A 21,511-nucleotide genomic window follows, 5' to 3' on the forward strand; every position below is an offset into this window, starting at 1 on the left:
CCTGCAATCCATACTCTTCAATGTAACCAGAATGATTCTTCTAAAATGCAAACTTTACTGCATTACTCTATTTCAATTACTCAAACTTTATCATGCTTTAAACCTTCCAGTGGCTTCTCTTTGCCTTCAGAATAATTTTTAAATACCTCACCAGAGCTTACAAAGTCCTTCAAGACTGTGCCCCTGCTTGCCCTTCACCCACCTTCAAAGTTCACATACGGAACCTCCAGTTCTTTAAAGGGCCATCATTCTCACTCCACTAGGCACTGGCATAAGGTTATTTCTACCTGAAATAATTTTTCCATCTCTTTACTAGTTTAGGTGACTATTTATTTTTCAGGTCTTAATTTAAATGCTGCAGCTTCCAAGGAGGTCTTTCCCAAATTGTCCAATCTGTGGTAAAGACCAGTGGCACAGTTGATACTCAACAAATAGTCAAATGTCACTCCTCTGCATTTTCTAGCATGCCTTCAGGAAGGTTAGGGGAATGAGACTGATTTCTGGCCAGTAAGATGTAAAGGAATAAGATGTAAACAACATACAGACTGTTCTTAAAAATGTCCAATTCTCTACTTCCAACTACCTCTGCCATGACACTTGAAAAAGTTATAATGTTTCTGCAAGATGGAGAAGCAATGCTTGATATAAACTGGACACTTATTGTGTGAAAAAACAAATTTCTTGTGCATTAAATTACTGAGATTTCTGGGTTAATTTGCTACCAAATTTAATCTAGCCAACACCTGCTAAGAATAATACAGGGCTCTGGCTATATACTCTGCCAAGAAGATTCTTACTACATAGCACAGTTTGTTGTTGCTTTCTGTCTGCCCTGATAAGCCTCTGAGCATCTTAAGGAAAAGTTTTGTGCTTCTCCTGCTCCCTGCCTTATCTCTAGCATTAAAAAAAAATATTTTGGTACATGAATGAATGTATCAATACAACCTACTTTGTCTAGAAGAATACAGTAGAACCAGCAGTTTGAATTTATAATACTATATACCAGATACTGTATCTCAGTATTTTTTTCTATATCTTTTAGTTAAAAGCAGTTGTATATATTTTGAATCCTGTTTTTTTTTTTTCACTTAACATGAGGATGTACCTTTGTAATTACAAATTCATCACAAACATCATTTATAGTGAGTACATAATAATTCTTTACATTTAAATACTGTCAGGTACCCAAACATTTCCTGTTCTTGGACATTTAGGTGGTTTTCTGCAAACAATTTTAGATACAAGACAATTCCTATGCTTGTTAAACTTACTTTTTAAATCTTTTCTCCTACAATTTAAAGGCTTACTAGATGCCTTGAATTGAATGAAACACCGATAGTATGTATTGATTAAGTTTTTAGTGGGGAAAAAGTATATCAATTCCAAAACAAAGGGTACTACTACCAGATATTGCATAAACAAAATGTCTGACAAAATATAAACTACGATAAAGAGGAACGTAAACAAATGAAGACAGCACTGACTTTGATGATTCTCTTGCTCCTCCTCTACTCCACCATAATTCTCCAATGATAACTGAAATTTTAATTCTAAGGAGGGTAAGAATCAAGAAAAGCACAATGCTTGGCATCAGTTCAAGTTCTCGCCACTTCATTTAGTAGCTGTACAGCCTTCTACATGCTCTCTCTGTATTTCTATTATTTTTTAGAGGGGTCTGTCCCTTTCTACAGCAGGGTTTCTCAATGTATGTTACACTACTGATATTTTGAACTAGATAACTCTCTGTTGTTGGGGGCTGTCTTGCACATTGTGTAAGATGTTTAGCAGCATATCTGACCTCTCAGCATATCTGACCTCTACCCACTGATGTCAGTAGTAATACCTTGCTATTGTCAGGTGAGGAAAATAAAAAATATCTTCAAACATTATGAAATGTGCTATGAGGGACTGAGAACTACTGCTTTACGATAAGGAAGGACAATACATTTTAGTTCTATGTGTGTGTCTGTGTCCAGTTGCTCAGTTGTGTCAGACTCTTTACAGCCTCACTGATTGTAGCCTGCCAGGCTCCCTTGCTCATGGAGTTTTCCAGGCAAGAATAGTGTAGTGGGATGTCATTTCCTACTCCAGGGAATCTTTCCAACCCATGGGATTGAACCCACGTCTCTTGCGACTCCTGAAATGACAGGCAGATACTCTACCCCTGAGCAACCTGGGAAGCCTTTATAGTTCTATGTTTTTCTTATTTCAGCAAGTTATTTCACAATTTTTCCAGAACTCCTAACAAATTATCAGGTTAAATGTTTATAGTCTGTCTACATCATTTTCCTTTTCCTTTTTTGTTCTCTTGTAATTTGCTTTTAAATTGTCAAAAGCGTATTAAAGAATGAAAATGGAAAAGTGTAAATGTTAAACTATACAATTTGTCCTGGGGTAATTAAAAATTGATAATATTGCTCTTTTAACTCTTAACAGTATTTCAACTACTTTGCTATATTCTCTTTTAAGAAGAAAAGGGTTACTTCAATTTTCCTTCTCCCACACATGACCATTAATGGTGGCTTTATAGCTCAGGGATCCCAATTAATATTTAACATTGCAAGTACTGAAAAAAACTAAAACTGCTTCTTTTCTCTGAAAACTTTTTTCCCCAAGTGTGTTGAAGGTACCAAGAATACTCCACAAATAATCTAACTCATATTAATAGAATTAATTTAAAATGATTATTATGCAGAGACATTTATTGCTCATATTAAGCAATTTGTATTTATACTATTCTACACACTTTCTAAATACTATATAAATGCTAAATCTACTTATTAAATATTCCCACTTTTTATACAAAAGGCATAAATTTTAAGCAAATAAAAGTGAAGTCTTCAAATAAAGGTATTTCCTTAAAATATACTCTATATTACTAAAGCACTGTGACATTAAATAAGTCAGGTAAACTTATTTCTTAAATAAGGATAATATATATATATTAAAGGGATGAAATAATGCAACCAATCATATGAAATATGACAGGTGGTCAGCCATAAACCTAATAACAAGTAATTACATTTAATTTTGTATTTCCCTCAATATCTAATATAAAAATAACACAAAGAGGTAGTTTTAATTTCTAAAGCAATAGAATAAGGGAAAATTTGCTCACTCTCAACTGCTTCTTTACATAATGTTATCTTGATATTCACTGTGTTCTTTTAATAATTTGAAAATGAACATTTCTATCACAAACAACATTTTCCCACCTGTTAAAAAGAGTTGCTGAATCTGGATTTCTTAACTGTGATCCAACATTTTAACTGATTAGGCATATGCTGAGAGTAATGTTAACCTTTCAAGTATATTTAGTGAATAAAGAACATAACTCACCATAATTTTATTTTTCATTTATTATTTATACCCTGCTGGCTTCTAGTAATGTTTTAAGATGACTGACTGGGTCTTTTACATTGGAATTACGAGGCACCTCTGAATGGTAGAAAAATCATTGGCTTTGGAAACAGACACATTTAGGTTTGAATCCTGTCTTGGGCATAATCAGGAAGCAACAGTTAGAACTGGACATTGAACAACAGACTGGTTCCAAATAGGAAAAGGAGTACATCAAGGCTATATATTGTCACCCTGCTTATTTAACTTATATGCAGAGTACATCATAAGAAATGCTGGGCTGGAGGAAGCACAAGCTGGAATCAAGATTGCTGGGAGAAATATCAATAACCTCAGATATGCAGATGACACCACCCTTATGGCAGAAAGTGAAGAAGAACTAAACAGCCTCTTGATGAAAGTGAAAGAGAGAGTGAAAAAGTTGGCTTAAAGCTCAACAGTCAGAAAACTAAGATCATGGCATCCAGTCCCATCATTTCATGGTAAATAGATGGGGAAACAGTGGAAACAGTGGCTGACTTTATTTTTTTGGGCTCCAAAATCACTGCAGATGGTGATTGCAGCCATGAAATTAAAAGACATTTACTCCTTGGAAGGAAAGTTATGACCAACCTAGATAGCATATTAAAAAGCAGAGGCATTACTTTGCCAACAAAGATCCGTCTAGTCAAGGCTATGACTTTTCCAGTGGTCATGTATAGACGTGAGAGTTGGACTATAAAGAAAGCTGAGTACCGAAGAATTGATGCTTTTGAACTGTGGTGTTGGAGAAGACTCTTGAGAGTCCCTTGGACTGCAAGCAGATCCAATCAGTCAATCCTAAAGGAGATCAGTCCTGGGTGTTCATTGGAAGGACTGATGTTGAAGCTGAAACTTCAATACTTTGGCCACCTCATGCGAAGAGTTGACTCATTTGAAAAGACCCTGATGCTGGGAAAGATTGAGAGCAGGAAGAGAAGGGGACAACAGAGGATGAGATGGTTGGATGCCATCACCGACTCAATGGACATAGGTTTGGGTGGACTCTGGGAGTTAGTGATGGACAGGGAGGCCTGGTGTCCTGCGGTTCATGGGGTGGCAAAGAATCAGACACGACTGAGCAACTGAACTGAACTTGGGCATAGTACCCATGGAACTTGGATCAAGTCACTTATCTTACTCTCTGAAGAGCAGATTCTATACCTATTAGTCTGCTACCTCTATGTACCTGGTTTGTGGCTGCCATTCCATAAGTTACATTTCTTCCTCTTAAAAAATGGTTAGACTTCTGGAAAATGAGTTATATTATTTTTCATAGTATTCTCTTCTAGCTCAAAAAAAGATAAGGCTTTGGTTCTGTGCCTAATAGAAGAAACATCAGTATTTCAAAATCCCAATGCAGATGCCATCCTGGATTCATTCTTTTTTTGAACTACTTTATATGTACTCATACCACTAAACTTAGTTGAATATTACTTAATGGGTACATATGAAAATGAGAGTAGAAAACTGAGAGTAATATTTCAGCAGAGATAAAATGTAAGTGGGTTGTGAAAATATTTTAACATCCTAGGGTAAATCTTCGTTTAGAGCAGAGGACTTCAAATATAGTGTGCTGTCCTGAATTTTCCTTCTAAGGATTTATATGAGATACTATAGCAATCCTTAGAAAGCCAATGTACTTCTTTGATCAAGTTTTGTCTGAAACTTATTAACACATTTACTTACTCTTTGGAGAAGTTAGCCTCTGTTTTAATAATAATAATAATAAAAAAAGACTGCGAGGTCCTAAATCCAGAGTTTCTGATTCAACAGGTCTTGAGTAAGGTCCTTGGAATCTGCTTTTCTAACACATTCCCAGGCTGCTACTGTTTTGTAGGCTATTTTAGCAGGATATGAGAACAGACCAGGCAGTATATTAAAAAGCAGAGACATCACTTTGCTGACAAAGGTCCATATAGTCAAAGTTATGGTTTTCCAGTAGTCATGTACAGATCTGAGAGTTGGAATAAAAAGAACACTGAGCATCAAAGAATCGATACTTCTGAACTTTGGTGTTGGAGAAGACTCTTGAGAGTCCCTTGGACATCAAGAAGATAAAACCAGTCAATACCAAAGGAAATCAACCCTGAATTTTTACTGGGAAGACTGATGCTCAAGCTGAAATTCTAATACTTGGGCCACCAGATGTGAAAACCTGACTCTTTGGAAAAGACTCTGATGCTGGGCAAGACTGAAGACAGGAGAAGGGGGTGCCAGGGGATAAGAACATTGGGTGGTATCACTGACTCAGTGGATAAGTGTTTGAGCAAACTGGTGAAAGACAGGGAAACCTGGTGTGTTGCATTCCATGGGGTCACAAATAGTCAGACATGACTGAGTAACTGAAAAGCAAATGAGAACCACTGGTCCAAATATCTCTAAATTGATACTATTCCTAGTCTTCTGTAATCTGAATAATGTTTTAATTTCTAGACACAATTCATTCATTTATTTCTCTAGCTACTACTTGGCCAGGCTATCTAAGGTTCTGGTGATTAAGTGATGAATAAGATAGACAAGGTTTCTGCTCTCATGGAACTTATGTTCTAGCAGTCAGGGTCACAATAAATATATAAATAAATGGAAAATAATGGTAGCAGTAGGTGCCATAAACAAAATTAAAACAATGTAATGTGACCTGAGTGATTTCTTTAGATTTGGTGGTGGATGGAGAAAACTCTTCTGAAGTGTTAATATTTAAGCTAAAATGTGACTAACAAAAGCCACCTTATGGAAAGACTGAGGGAAGAACATTCTAGGTTGAGGGAATAGCTGTGTAAATGTCCTAAAGGAGAAACAAGTTTTAAGTTTGGTGTGTCAAGAAATAGGTTAATTTGCATCACAAAGGAGATAGTATAGACAGGGGCCAAGTCAATCATGTAGTATCATTTGCAGTGGGGTAAATAGTTTGGAGAGTTTTCTGTAAGTGAAGAGCTCCAATATACCACACTGAAAAATTCTGCTATTAGAGTACAAATAGAGTACTGTAATTATCTGATGAGACTGTATCTGTGAGAAAAGGTCTCACCATATAATTAACAGAATATACAACTAATTGTTCAAAGGATGGTCTAAAAAACTTAGGACTAAAAACAAAAGTCAGAGTCTTAGAAGGCTCTGCTACCTACCTACTAGCAATGAGATCAAGGACATGGTAAAGTCTTCAGTTCTCTGGATCTTAGTTTTCTCATCTATAAAAGGAAACAGAGTTAAGTATATCTAAGAACTGCTATGAAGATTAAACACGATAATGGACATATCACACCTGGTAATTACCCTGTATTTTGTGGGTACTTAATTTATTCCAGATCTGTCTCTTCCATTCTTACAGATAAATTCATTACCTCAAAGTAACGAAAGAATTGAAACATGCTGGGTTTTCAAGAAAAGTCTTTCTTTTGTATCTGAATTTCCATAGCTTCAACTTTCCAACAATCCCATATCATTAGAAAGTCTATTTCTGAATGTTTAAATGTTACATAATAATAAACCCAAGAATAGTAGGTATTTTAAAATCAACATACAAGAACCTATATACCAAATAAATGTAGCTTCATTCAAAATATAGGATTACATGGACTTCCCTCTGGGTCCTGTGGTAAGACTCTGTGCTCCCACTATAGGGGACATGGGTTCCATCCTTAGAGCTCTGGTCAGGGAACTAAGGTCTTGCATGCTGCATGGTATGGCCAAGAAAAACCCCAAAAAACAAAGTGTAGGGTTACTGGGCTACAGTTGTTCCGAATACCTTTGAACCTCCTCTTCTAGAACTATTGGAAGAATCTATTTAGAAGCCCCACAGAGGTCTACTAACTTTAAACTTTCACTTGTTCTTAACCAAGAAACAAAATGTAAAAATTCTGCTTATCAGACACTACTCAGAAAGGCAGCTGTTTGTAAATTCCAACTTAGCCCTCAACAAATGACCGATAACACCGATAACATTCATCATGTCACACTGCTTACAGACAACCTAAGGAGTTCAAACCAAGTATTTATTTGAATCTAACTATTTAATTGATTAAATGGGCATAGTACCTCAAGCATCACCATCTGGTAAAACAGCACTTCTATAGTAAACAGATTCTGAATAACCAAATTGATATACAAATTACTGACTGCCTCTATCACTCTCTTCAGGATGATGAGGCCTGACATAAGTAACAGTAACACATGAAACCCCAAGGTCACATAACTAAGCCTACTAACAGTCATAATATCTCTCACTCAAAACCACAGGGGCCAGCAGAATTTCAGCACTGATACACACTTATTTTTTTCTTTAATTTTAGAAAGGCAATATAGTGCATATACTATATATGATGTGACATCCTCAGAGGTGACAGGGGCAGCACCTGAGAACCAAACAAGTATTTCTGCAGTGAAATATAGCAGTATTCACATATGGGGAACATAAAGCCTATAAACAGCCTCACATAAATTCAGTTCTGGATTTGCCAACTGAGTTAAATTCAAGTCAGATTTTGCTACCTTAACTAAATATAGTTTTACTTAATTTTCTATTGAAAAAAGTGTAGGTTCCTTCCCTTCCTCCGCTAAATGTTATACAGTTCAGAGTTACAGATAAGGGACTATGGACACATATCAGGAAATGTTCTCTCAACATGATCCATGGTCACTTTTTAAAAAGAAAATTTGGAAGGCTTCCTGACTAGCTAAAGAGACTGGGACAATAACAAAAAAGCTTTTAAAAGCCCTGGATATCAGTAATTGTGCTAGTGACAAAGAATTCCTGCAAAGGTTTCAAAAGGCTGAGGTAATATGAAGAGTAGTTTCTCTTGCAGTTGATGTTAGAAAATGCCATTATTCAAAATATGAGATTTAGATTAGCTTTTCTGCCACAAGCAACAATAATTACTACAATAATCATTACAGTGATGTGGGAAACCTTGCTTTATACTGGCTGCCAAGAAAACCAGTCATTCCTTATTTCCTCAGGTTTAAGCAGAAATGCCCTGAACCTGGAGAGTGCTGCTTAACCCTGCCCTTGTCTCAGTGGTCAGGACCTGCTGCAATTGGTTACTCAGACCAAAGAGACTTCTGTGGCACAGAAGACCCATCCTGGTCACCCTGCCTACTGTTTCCTTCTCCCTCCTTCCTACTGCCTCCTCTTCTGTCAGCTTCTACCTGAGTAGCTGGAATCTACTCACTTCTGCTTTCAGGTGCTTCTCTGACTTAAAATTAGACCCCACCTTCTATTATTAGAGAATTTATATTCTCTCTAGAGTAGCTAATTTTCTGCTTGAAGTTCTCTGTTTGCCGAGACCTCATTTTCTGTCACCTCTTATCAGCCTAAATCAGCTTTGGTCCCATGTTTCTTGTGGCCCGCCTCATCCTGTGTCATTGGTGGTAAGAGAAGTGCTGTTACTCTTCTGAAAGGATTGGTTTCCTGTTATAAAATATGTCTTTCTTCTATGTTTTCTCTTCTTCACAGGTCTCCCCTCAACTTCCATAATCAAATAAACTGGAAGCCATGAGCCAAATATGTTGAAAAAAGATAAAAATTTTGTATTAGGAAAAAAAGTAAAGAACAAATTTAAAGGCAATCAAAAATGTTTAATACAACTCTTTAAAAACAGTGTCAATTTTCAACCAAAAAATAAGGAAAAATGATGGCAACAAGAAAATGTTATTAGTTGGAGATGGAAGATAAGGGAGTGGATTGCTTGAGAATGAGAGAAAAAAGGTCTCAGGAAAAAAAATTTGCCACCACTAAATGTCAAAAATATTCTATAAAAAGTAACAAAGATACCCTGTATTTACATAATGACTTTCTTCCAAAGAATTCATGATGACGTATTTTTTGAAATGAAGACAATTTTTTAAAGAAGATAAGCCAATGTAGGGTAAGCTTGAATCACTCTTGAAAAGTATATATTTGTTCAGTGTTTCCAAAATAAAAAAACAAAAACACAACTGTATTAAAGACATTTTTCTTTTAAAATCTGAGATGATTTTATCAGGGCTAAGTTTCCACTAAAAGGTCAATGTAAGAGTGATGAAATGTTATACTTAATGACTTGGAAATCAACAAACATTTACTGAAATATTTAAATATTTGTAAAAGCTATATTTTAAGAGGTAGAAAATAAGGGAAAATAATATCTAAGATCTGTCAAAATTGCTTTATTTATTCAATGGCTATTATAGTATCTTTTGTTTTATATGTCCTTGTGTTTGGAATATTTTAAATTCTAGTTGGGTTAATTTTATAATCCCCAAATAAAGATGAAGTTTCTAGTTAGGCATGTCACAGGGAGTTGGTGGCATCTTTTATGAGAAGAGAAGCATGGAAAAGGTCCAGTGATTTGCCCAATATTAATGGCAAAACAAGGTAGAGATCTTGTTTCTGACTTCAAGTACAATGCTTTTATGTATTATATAAATCTGTAATGCACAAAATTAAGTATTCAATTGCAAACAGGCAAAAAAATTTCATATAGTATTTCTAAGCCACACTGTCAATTTTTGGGGGCAATCTTTATCTAGCAGGAAAGCTTACTGATAGCAAAAATGTGAAAGATTAAAAAATATTTGTTATAAATGATGTAAACAATGGATAAAAAGAGAAATATTTCAATAAGGGCATGGTGGAATATAAGGCTTTGACTGGGATGCTCTATATCTAATTTTTGGGTGAAATACTATAAATGAATATTATAAAGTAAAAATATATACATAATATACTTAGGGAAAGAATGTATGATATCTTTTCATCTTCTCATTAAAAAAATATTTAACAATGAAAGTATGCTTACTCTCAATCAAGCAGAGGTTATGATTTAAAACCAAAAATAAAATTAATATGCAATCCTTTTATAAAACTATTTTTCACTTGAGAGCATTTCTCAATGTTTCAAAAGTTACAATCATAATCTCTTTCATAACCAACCAAAAGTAGCTTTGTGAAAATGCTTATATCTTGATATTTGAAACTAAGATTCACTAACATATTATAGAGCAGATATATTTGATGGTTATTAAGAACAAAAGAGCAACACAAATCTTACACATTTGACTTCTCATTAATTTCACTATAATCAGAAGTCAAAATTGTAATGTGCTGCTGATGGAAATCAGCAAACATGGGCAATAACAGAGTTCACATTCTGGGACTGAATATATTTGGGTTTGAACCTCCACTCTCTCACACAGTATTTGAATAACTATGGGAAAGTAACTTCTTCGTGCCCATTTCTTCGTAAATTTGTTGTGAGGATCATAGGAAATCAGGACTAAATGAACAAGAAAGCATAATGCTTAGTAAATACTGGTTATAATTACTCACAAGAATTTTATAGAGGACAACATATTCATTCTATTGGAAACATACCAAATATTTTTGAAATTGTGCCAAGGCTACTAGCAAAAAGGTAACATTATTTTGTGCCTTTTTGGGTTGCAAATGCACAGGACAGTTCTATAATAAAAACTTCCTTCCCCTGAAATCTCATGTAGATTAAGAAATGCATGTATAACAGTTATATGAGGTTAATGTTTTATCCTTCAACTGGACAAAAAACTTCATACGGTTTCAGATCATGTTTGTTTCTTTATCACTTACCCTAATACTAGTGCTGTGGTGTATGGCAGTGACTCCGTAAATAACCGTTGAATGAGTAAGTGAATGAATGAGCTAATATCAATCAGAGAAGATACAGAAGGGCCAAAAGATGAATAATAGAAAACATGACTATCCGAGATAAAGAAAAATTCACAATGAGATGCTAGTGGTCCTGGGCAAATGTCAAAGACCTGAGAAGTTTAGAGAATCTGTGAATTAAAAGGAATAGAGACTTGAAATCCTGGCAGGGAGACAGATGTATGCTTTAGAAAAGCTAAGATAACACAGGAAACACTGAATGAGTGACAAGAATCTGAAGATTCAGGTTTTATAATGAGAGATCCTCACATATAAACATTGCAGTGTTTCTGGAGAGAGCAGTTTCAGGCTAAGACTACAGAGTCCTGGTCTACTCTAGGACCAGAGAGAGGAAATTATACTTTCACAAAGTCTGAAGGATCCAGGAAAAGTGCCTTTGGTTTTGCATAAGAAGGATGAAATGTTTCCCTAAAGAGGAAAGAAGCATGGAAGGACACAGCACCAAAAAGAATGAGGCTACAGAACAAATGAAAGTAGAAAGACTCAGAAGAGTCTAAAAGTTATTTATATAGTATCACATTGAAGTGAATAAAAGGAAATATTAAGTATACTGGCCATGTGGAAGATTAAGTGATTTACCTACTAAATTAATGTAATCACTTTCCAAATGAGTAGTTACTGATATTTTGTATGGCTTGTGTGCTAATACCTGAAATTACCCCACAAAGTTCTGAGTTCAGTAGGCAATGTGTAGAAGAAACAAGGATTAAAGCTATGCTTCTGGAGCAGACCCAGAGTCAGGGGCATCAGGTCATCTAAGCACATGGGCATCCATCTGGAGAAGCCTTCTGAGTGAGTGCGGCCTTGGGTTGTGCTGCAGTACAGGATCCTTTCACAGATAGTAGATTAGGATTTACGGGGTGTGCCCATCACCTCTCTGCCCTGTTGACTGCAAGTAGTCCCTTGGTATTTGCAGAGGCGTGGTTCAGCACCCATGGAGGATCTGCAGATGCTCAAGTTCCAGAGTAGGTTGTTTCATGGAGGGCCTGCTCTACTCTTATTCCTCCTCAGGGCCAGATATTTTGCTATGAGTCACAGGGATATATCAGTAACTGCTTATCAAGGTTGATTTTGCTTGGCTCCATTTTCCATACATTCTCTATAGTTCAAATTATCTTTAATCTTTGTGAGAAATTTCATATTCCTCTGATTTTACAGTTTAAACCACAGAGACAGTAAGGGAGCAGAGAACATACGTAATTTCCACTGGAACATAGTTAATTAGGAGTTAACTGCATATCTCGTATGTTATATCCTAGAAATGATTATAAATTTTACATGTATAACAATTTTAAAAGACAAGAACTCCATCTTCACAGAGTTTTTATTCCGGTGTTTGGCAGAATGCAGAGGTTTGAAGTGAAAGTAGCTCAGCTGTGTCCGACTCTTTGCGATCCCTTGGACTATAGTCCATGGAATTCTCCCGGCCAAAATACTGGAGTGGGTAGCCATTCCCTTCTCCAGGGGATTTTCCAACCCAGGGATCAAACCCAGGTCTCCCACACTGCAGGCAGATTCCCTACCAGCTGAGTCCAAGAACTCTTTACCAGGGAAGCCCAAGAATATTGCAGTGAGTAGCCTATCCCTTCAGCAGATCTTCCCAACCCAGGAATCAAATCAGGGTCTCCTGCATTGCAGGTAGATTTTTTACCAGCTAAGCTACCAGGGAATCCCATGGTAGCAGAGGTTTAGAGGAGACGGTCAATGAGTAAATATTTATTTAACCACTTTTACTTTGTCTAGCATTCTGACACTATGAGCCATGAGCTGCTTCTTATAGTGATATATACTATAAAGAAAATACGGTCTTTAGGGTACAGGAATTATCCTTACATTTAATATAAATGCCTCTGCAACAAATGCTTCTCTATATTTAATCCTAGCTTCCTTTAATGCATTTTGCAAAAATATATTTATTCTTCTAATCATAAAAGTAACAGTTACATTACAGAAATATTGTGATCTAGAAGGAAAAAAAACAAGGTGCTAATCTTAGCACCTGAATACAACCATTTAGCATTTTGCTGCATTTCCTTCTAACATTTTCTTTTCCTTTTCTTTTTAAAGTTAATTTATTTATTTTAATTGGAGGCTAATTACTTTACAATATTTCAGCGGTTTTTGCCATACATTGACATGAATCGGCCATGGGTGTACATGTGTTCCCCATCCTGAACCCCTTCCCACCTCCCTCCCCATCCCTCAGGGTCAGCCCAGGGCACCAGCCCTGAGCACCCTGTCTCATGCATTGAACCTGGACTGGCGATCTGTTTCACATATGACAATATACATGTTTCAATGCAATTGTCTCAAATATTCCCACCGTCGCCTTCCCCCCCAGAGTCCAAAAGACTGTTCTTTACATCTGTGTCTCTTTTGCTGTCTCGCATATAGGGTCATCGTTACCATCTTTCTAAATTGCATATATATGCATTAGCATACTATATTGGTATTTTTCTTTCTGACTTACTTCACTCTGTATAATAGGCTCCAGTTTCATCCAACTCATTAGAATCGATTTGAATGTATTCTTTTTAACAGCTGAGTAATATTCCACTGTGTATTTGTACCAAAGCTTTCTTATCCATTTGTCTGTCGATGTACATCTAGGTTGCTTCCATGTCCGGGCTATTGTAAACAGTGCTGCAATGAACATTGGTGTACACGTGTGTCTTTCAATTCTGGTTTCCTTGGTGTGTATGACCAGCAGTGGGATTGCTGAGTCATTTCCTTCTAACATTTTAAATGTTTAAATAGCTCTATATTTTCCTAATTATGATTATAATATTTTTAAATATTTTCATTTTAAGCATTTCCCTTACTTCATAATTTTTATTTTAAAATTTAGCAGATCCACAAACTAATCAAAGAGCCACATATGTAGTTGTCTTTCTCCCTGACCATCTAAAAACTTTCAGAATGAATGTAAAATTTCTATTTTAAGCCTAACAAATCTTTAAATTGGGGCTCAGTGATAAAGGTTTTAAACCTAAACAATGCTAGGTGAAAATATGATGCTTGATATACTTTTAAGTATTACTAAATATAGTAAATGTTGTATTTACATTACCACACACTTTTAGTTTAGATTTACTGTTGGATAAAATTAATGGGAAAATCAATGAGATCATTTTTTTCAATAACAAACATTTATTTAGCAACTAGTAAAATACTACATTCCAAACATGTTGCTCAAAACTTCAGAAAAACAATCACACTTTTAAAATAAAAGAATATTTATACAAAGTAAACTACTGAGTTTCTAATGACTCAACATTCCTGGGTCATTTTTTGAGGTTACTTGAAACTTGTTACCTGCAGAAGATATGTCTAAAACTAAATACAGAATACACTGAATTTTCATATACACTGATTTCATTGAAGGGTATGATTTTAATACATCTCTTGCATCACAAGATATAAATGACTCAGTTAGACCACTACTGACTCATATTTAGTATATGGTCACCTGTCTCCTCTGAGGGAAAGATTAATCACTTGCCCCTAATTCTATACTTTCAGACTTCACCTTTGCTTTGATTCTAAACTTCCTTTACACAATAAGACTGCTTTTTGTTTTGTTTTGATTTTGTCTTAGTCATCCCCAAAGATCCACTAGAGATAAAGCAGTATTTATTAACATGAAAACATGGTTTATTAAATTAAAATTAAATAGCTTCTGGGATCTGGACACTAATGAAAATAGGCAAAGGCAAGTTTCAATAGGCAGGAGAGTGGTCACAAATATAACCGAGACACGGATGCCATGGATGGACAGGGACTGCCTCTCTGACTGGAGAATTTCAGGAACACAGAAATGGTTTATTTTCTGTGTTCATCCACCAACAAAAAATATTCCGTGAAGCTCTGCTTTCTCTCATTTGTATTATCAAAACTAAGTTTGCTTCTCTAACTACAATATCCTTGGGGTGGTTATTCCTACCACCACCACTGTCACCCTCTAAAACATCTGAAAGTCACTGATATATGGCTGATACAAGGCAGGATAAGACTGATATAAGTTAGGCCAAACCCAGTACAATAAGACCCCTTCATGCCCACCTTAAAATTATGAACTTCCAAAAATGTGAACGTGCATTTGCACATCCAGTCACATAAGTTAGTCCTCGTGCTTGGCATACACTGTCTTTTATGTACATCCTCCACAAGAAGTCGTGCTTTTGTGTACAAGCTGGAGCTAGATCTGAAAGAGGACGACTTCACTGAACTCCTTGCTGTGCAACAGAAGGAGCTTACTAATGAAGACCTGACCCCATGGACTGTAACCCGCCAGGCTCCTCTGTCCACGGGATTCTCCAGGCAAGAATGCCGGAGAAGGTAGCCATTCCCTTCTCCAGGAGATCTTCCTGACTCAGCCATCAAACCCCTGTCTCTTACATCTTCTGCACTGGCAGGTGAGTTCCTTACCACTAGCACCACCTGAGAAGCCCCCATGAATCATACAGCAGTAGTCAATAGCAATGGGAAGTGGATCACACAAAATTTATAGTAAAAACTGGCACATCTGGTGTATTTAGAGCAATCTGCTGTTCCTTAAACACATAGATGACTCGCAAAATATTATGCCAACAAGCATCCACTAAGTACAAGCACCCACTAAGTACACAGGCCATTTAGAATAGAAGCTCAGAATCTGATCAGAATTATTGGAATCATAAAACTGAGTCTTGTCTATCATCCAGTCACAGTCATAAAACTAGAAAGATTCTTAGGAATTATTTGGAAAAATATGCTTTCTATTGTTAAGAAAACAAACTCAAGTATTTGTAAAATAGTTGAAAGGATAAAGGGCTCAAGCTCTGAAGCTCTAGATATGAATGAAAAATTTCTGCAAACCTATAAAAATTTGGCTCCTATAAACTCAAAAGAAGAGAGGCTAATCTTAGCTATGAATTCTACAGACTGTTGTTAAACAGGTATTTTTGGCATTTACAATCTACACCCCTTATATTAGAATGCCTTAAGTAGATTCTGAAACTGGCGTGGAATCTGTCAGAGTTCTAAAACCTTAAATGCAAAAAAAAAAAAAAAAAAAAGAAATTTAGGATATAATTGAATTGATCTCTGATGGTCAATGCAAGACTGTGTGAAGTATAAGCTCAAGGTATCTTTTCTCTCCTCATGCTATAAATTTGGTATATTTTAAGGCTTTTCCTAGAATAAACTAGCTTTTATACAATTTCTCTCAACCTGAATTAGAATTCCCTCCTCTTTTATTTTGAACTTGAAGTACGGGGAGTGATTTTTACTTGTCCTTCAATATCAAGTGTCTCATTCATATTAGGGAAATTACAAATAATTTTTGAAGCCCATATACTTTGAACCACATCATCTTGTTCAATTTAAGAAATATCTACACTTATAATCCTTAATTGAGAAGCCCAAGCCATAGAATGGAAAATAAAAAAATCCATTTCATCTACTGCCTTTGATTTTCAAAGTCCATAAAATTTAGCTTTTGCTTCTCCAAGGAAGCAGATATCTTAATGGTTGCTTTACATTCAGTTTCCAAACAAATCATTACTTAATATCTGTATATAATCTGTATACACTTGGCGCTTCCATGGTGGTTCAGTAGGTAAAAAATCTGCTTGCAATGCAGAAGACTGGGGTTTGATCCCTGGGTTGGGAAGATTTCCTGGAAAAGGAAATGGCGACCAACTCCAGTATTCTTGCCTGGAAAATCCCACTGACAGAGGAGCCTGGCAGGCTACAGTCCATGGGGTCACAAGAGTGGGATATGACTTAGCGAGTAAACCACCATCACCACATACCCACTGAGGGATCTGATCATCTGAGGTTACCTAACTATGTATCAAATCTAATACAGATCCCATGTCTCCAGTGCTCATGGTAAGACCACTCAAGATGCCAATGAAGTCACCATTCCAACAACGCAGAAAAATACTTATTTTTCCATAGAAATGCAGTATCAGGTCAAACAAAAGGCACACAGTTACAAGATAAATGTGCGCTTTTTATCTGACAATGTCTAGAGAGCAATTAGTTTGAGGAGCTTCTAATTTAAATACAGATGTTACAGAAGTCAGCAAACATTCCTACTATAAAGGGTCTTATAGTAAATAGTTTTGGTTGTGTGGACTACTTAGAATTTCTGTCGAATATTCTTCTATTGTTCATTTATTTTTTCAACACTTTAAAAATGTAAGACATTTTAGCTTAAGAGCTAAAACAGGCTGCAGGCCAGATTTGGAGGGTGGGTAATACTTTGTTGATCCCTAATATAGAATAACCTGCTTCTGATTCTACTGGACTGAGAACCTATAAAGAAGGAATGGAAAGTGCTCAAGCCACTGTAATATTTCTACTGTCCAGTACATTTGCTTGCACAAAGCAGCCATTCAATAAACGTTTGATTAAAGAATGAGTGAACAAGTAAACGAATGAATGGATGTCAGAATTATTACTTACAAAGTTACTTATTTCTACTGCTGAGGATAGCTAGTTCTCTACTATGAGGCATATACATAACTAAACTCACAGCCTCCTTGAGACTGGATGTGTACCTTCTGGTCTGGATCATTTAATTGCAGATGTGAGACCTTCCACTGCTCTTCCTCCCCCTCCCTGTTTCTTTCCAGTTTTATGATAAGTGATGACTGAAATGGTGACTGTTCCATAAAGTCCCTAAATTACTGAGAACAGAGAGATACCTCTGATCATGATGGTCATGCAAGGATATCAAGAAACAAATTTTCACTGTTACCGTTGTTTTAAATTATCTCACTACTTCATAATATAGTCTATCCTGAATGATACAGTACCAATCATACTCATCATCAGGCTACACATATCCTATTTTAAAACTCACACTTGGCTGTAGTACAAACCAGAGAGATGAAAGCATTTCTCTGCTGAAAAAATGAAGTGCTCTGAGCCTTCAAGTCATTTCTAAGGGCGATGGAGGGCAAATTACCAGTCATTTCAACTTTATGACCTGTTTTTCTAACCAGGACAGGATAATCAGTATACGTAACTTTCTAAGACTACACTTGCAGGGCAAATTAAGAAGGCAACTATACAGATGCTATTTACAATTGAACAAACTGGCTAATTACTAACATTTCCTAATACTACTAACATTGCAAACTAGTTATTTTGATTATTAATACACTGATGTGCAAACTGAATAAGAAACTGGATATGTACTGTCTCATATATTTCATACAATATAGATGGCGATTTGCTAAAATCACTGTAAGAGAAATTATACCTATACAAGTATGGCTAATCAATTATTAATCCTGAGACAGAATAGCTACAGATTCAGAAACACTTGAGATACATCAACAAACTGCAATGTATGGATCTTATTTACCTCCTGATTCAAGCAAACTCTAAAAAACCAAAAACCAAACAAACAAAAAACCCTCAAAAAGGCAAACTCACAATTGGAAAGGAAAAATCTGAAAACTGGCATGTATGATAATAATTAAGGACTATTTCTAACTTTATAAAGTGTGATAGTAGTATTTTTTAATAAATATTGAGTTTCTGCTTTTAGATATACATTAATATGTATATAAAGTTTTTAATAAATAAAATATATAAATATATATAATATACAAATAAAATATATAAAATAAAAATACATAAAATATATGTAATAAAATATATTTATATATATTTAATATATAAAAAGTTTTTTAATAAATATTGAGTTTCTGCTTTTAGATATACAAATAGAAATATTTATATATAAAATAGCTCTAATATTATACACACCTTTCAGGACAATTATTTCCATTTCTCTTTCCCTGGTCTAGAGCTTATATAAAGAAAGGTAATGGGACAGAAGTCAGACAAGGAAAAAAGGTTAAGTGTGCAGGGTTCTAGACTTTTATTTCGATTTTAAATGGAGTGAATCAGTTTTTAGTTTTGCCTGTGACTACCAAAGAAGCCCAAGAAACAAATCTGACTAAATTCAGTTTACCCCAGTATGCCCTGCACTTCCTGACTCATCTACAGCAATGGTCCCCAACCTTTTTGACACCAGGGGCCAGTTTTGTGGAAGACAATTTTTCTACAGACCAGGGTAGAAGGGGGATGGTTTCGGGATGATTCAAGTGCATTACATTTACTGTGCACTTTATTTCTATTATTAATACATCAGCTCCACCTCAGATCATCAGGCATTGAATCCCAGAGGTTAGAGACCCCTGATCTATACTCCTCCCTTGTTTGCCTCATTCCAGTCCTGGCTTCTTTCCTGAGCCATCTTTTCAATAATCCCTTCTGACAAAGCTTTGTCTACTGCACCTCTGTTACTGCTGCTATAATTAGTAATTAACAAATGGCAATCCCCTATGCCTCATTGTCTTTACAAAATGCTCTGTCTAGAGACCTATTTGCCTTAACAGAAACCCAGAGGAGGCCTTTTTCTGGTAGCCCTTTCTAAAGGAAGAAGCCAACATCCTTTTATTAACAGAGGCTGGGGTAGGGCGGAAAGTTAGCATTACCCCAGCCACTCATTTCCAAATCATTACTGCCACCTCTTCATGAAAAAAAATTATTTCTTTTAGGTTTACTTTCCATTCATACCACCTACATTTTTTGTTTCCACCGAGGTAATGTTTTTAAATATAAGAGCAAGGACTGAAAAGAGGCAAGAAAATAATTTATACACTTTAGAACTGATTCATGAAAAACAATTACAACACTAATATTAACTTCAAATTCAGCAATGTTAGCAATGTTCCCTCCCCTTAAGTCCAAGAGTTTTAAATTTGTACATCAAGAGAAAAGGTTTAATGGGCAGTCTAATTTACCTATATTCTCCCCTCTCCCCAGGAAAAAAGCACAGTAAATCTAAAATTAAGGCAACAGTAACCATTTTCTCTTCTAAACTGACTTCATCACCACAGTAGAATCTTTATCTACTGTCTTGTCAAACAGTAACAAAAAATCTTCATACTTTTAAGGAGAGCAGGCAATTTAGATTAAATCAGCTACTATGTAAGAAAATATTGCTTTGTGACAATTTTGGTCAGTTCCATAGGAGGGGTCTAAGGCCTTGGGTGTGCAGAGAACTCAAGGGTTTGCAGAGAAACCTAGATGGGGTTCACTCCATTTTACTACTTCATCTCCAGTGCCATTTTTGTTAAAAGAGTAAACTTTAGGGCTACATATATGCACTCTAGAACACTAACAGAACGTTAAACCGAAATTCAATTAAAGTAAAACAAAAAGTTATATTTCTCAATCAAATCACTGTGGTTTAAGAAAACTAACAGAAAATATACATCAACATTTAACCTTGGTAAAGGAAAAACTACCCCCAGTCAGACCCAAGTGATCTAGTTTTCAGGAGATATAAAAATTTAGAATGATAAAACTTTAGTGTTAAATAAATCTGATACATTTAAAATACAAGAGCCTGTCATGGAAAGTAATGATCTATTGTCAGGGACAATCAAGAGCCATGTTATTCAGTTTTTTTTACAACAACTAATTCAGGTGGCCCCTGAAACTCTGAAGTCATATATTATGTCATATGTTAAATCTAAAAGCTTTCAACTTAGCATTCAATCAAACCTTTAGTTGGTATACAGGCCAAATTCCCAGAAAAAAAAAAATGATAAGCCAAAATTAATCACAATAAAAGGAATCAGTATTTTTCTTTACGCTGTATAACATAGATACTTTGAAAAACATTTTTTTAGACATAGAGGAACCACAATGATAATTTCTAAAATAGAAATTTTACCTATAAAGATAAAAGAATGCATTTTGGCTCATACATTTTCTAAATGTTTATTCCCTGGTAAAACAGGAATCTGTTTTGCATCTAAAAATACGTTATCCTGAGGGATGACACTTTGTGAGATGGTATGACTTAGTAAACTTATTTTTAACTAAATGATGACTCATTTTCACTACGCAGATTTCAGGTAACTACAATACACATATACATAGTCCCGTTGTTGGGTATCTGACTTTCCGTAGATCTCAAGACATTGCATCTATTATGATAATAAATGCTAGTATTATATTGGATAGTATGAGCAGGGCAGAACCTGTTTGAATTAGCATACTGAATTCTCTAGATGCATATAATGATTAAAGCAAAGTGAACAGATACGTACATTTAGCCATAAATTCCTCCAGAAGATAACACTGATCATGTACAACATTTTGTAAACATGCACTATCCAGAGAGCTTAAATTTTTTTCTTCATATAATCTTTCCAATTTACTACTTGATCTCACTATGATCAGTATGCAAAAGCAAACTTAATGATTACAAATCCCACAGTGTTAACCATTTATTCCATTTTCAACTAGAATGAGTTATCCAACATAACATCTTCTATGAAAAATTTGTAGGACATAAACAACCATCTTTGTTCTTTAAAAGTGTTTAAAACCAATGCATTTTTAAAGACAGTGGGCAGCCTAAGAGAA

At 35.4% G+C, this 21,511-nt stretch overlaps 1 long non-coding RNA gene across 1 annotated transcript in view; it reads right to left on the reverse strand.

Moving 5' to 3' along the window:
- LOC122688554 overlaps positions 1 to 21,511 on the reverse strand; it is a 204,787-nt gene that overhangs the window by 133,915 nt on the left and 49,361 nt on the right. Inside the window, exon 2 of the long non-coding RNA XR_006339500.1 lies at positions 6,510 to 6,572. This is a non-coding gene — a long non-coding RNA (uncharacterized LOC122688554). The remainder of the gene's footprint in view (positions 1 to 6,509; positions 6,573 to 21,511) is intronic.

Source organism: Cervus elaphus, chromosome 33 (genome assembly GCF_910594005.1).
Source record: "Cervus elaphus chromosome 33, mCerEla1.1, whole genome shotgun sequence".
Classification (NCBI taxonomy): Eukaryota; Metazoa; Chordata; class Mammalia; order Artiodactyla; family Cervidae; genus Cervus; species Cervus elaphus.